Genomic DNA, 867 nt, shown 5'->3' with positions numbered 1-867 from the left:
GTGGCCAGTGACTTATAAAGGTAGCAGAAGGCCTCTGTGCATGTTGACAGAGTCCAGTGACCAGGTGACTGATCTGATTCTCTGGTTGGGGTGGAGAGGTAGATCTCACCCTCAGAATGGAGAGAACTTCAGGCCCAAGGAACAGCAGCAGAAGGTTGGATGTCCTAATGTGACCAAGAGCTCACATCAAGCATGCAAGAATCTGTGTACTGTGGGAACAGGCATGGCTTCTGTTGACTGGACATTTTCAAGATCTCCTGAGTAGAAAGAAGTGAATGTGTCCCCAGAAGCAGGGCGCTGTGGTCAGGTGATAGCTGCCTCTCAGGACTCGTTTGTTGAAGCCACTGGGCTCACTGAGGCTGCGGAAAATATGAAAATTTAACAGTGAGGCCTCAACCAGACCTCATGGCACAAATCAATACTGAGGAGGTCCCAGCAGGAGTACCAGAAGTGCATGCTACCTTGAGCTACAGCAGGACCCCGAATTTAAACAAAAGTAGAGCTTGGAGGGATGTCCTTAGGTCAATGGGGGGTTGCCTCCAAAGGGGACCCCATTGGGGACCCCAATCCTTTCAGTTTTGAGATAAGATCTGGGATGACATAGCAGACCTGGTGTGTGTATTAGGGGTGGGGGCTGGAAGCCGGCAGGATGTTTTCAGTTTAAACACTCTAAACCGAATAAAACTCTTTTCTTAATAAAATCACCCTGCCCCCAGTATTTTTGTTACGGTGTTGAAATGGAATTCAGACAGCAGAGTACATGCAAAGTAAAATGAGGAAAGTGGGTCAAAGCAGAGCTAGGTATGATGGCACAGAACTTTAATCCCAGCACTCAGGAGGCAGAGGCAGGAGGATTTCTGAGTTTGA

This window comes from Micromys minutus, assembly GCF_963924665.1.
Source record: "Micromys minutus genome assembly, chromosome: 10".
In the NCBI taxonomy this organism is placed as follows: domain Eukaryota; kingdom Metazoa; phylum Chordata; class Mammalia; order Rodentia; family Muridae; genus Micromys; species Micromys minutus.
This window is presented reverse-complemented; position numbering follows the sequence as displayed.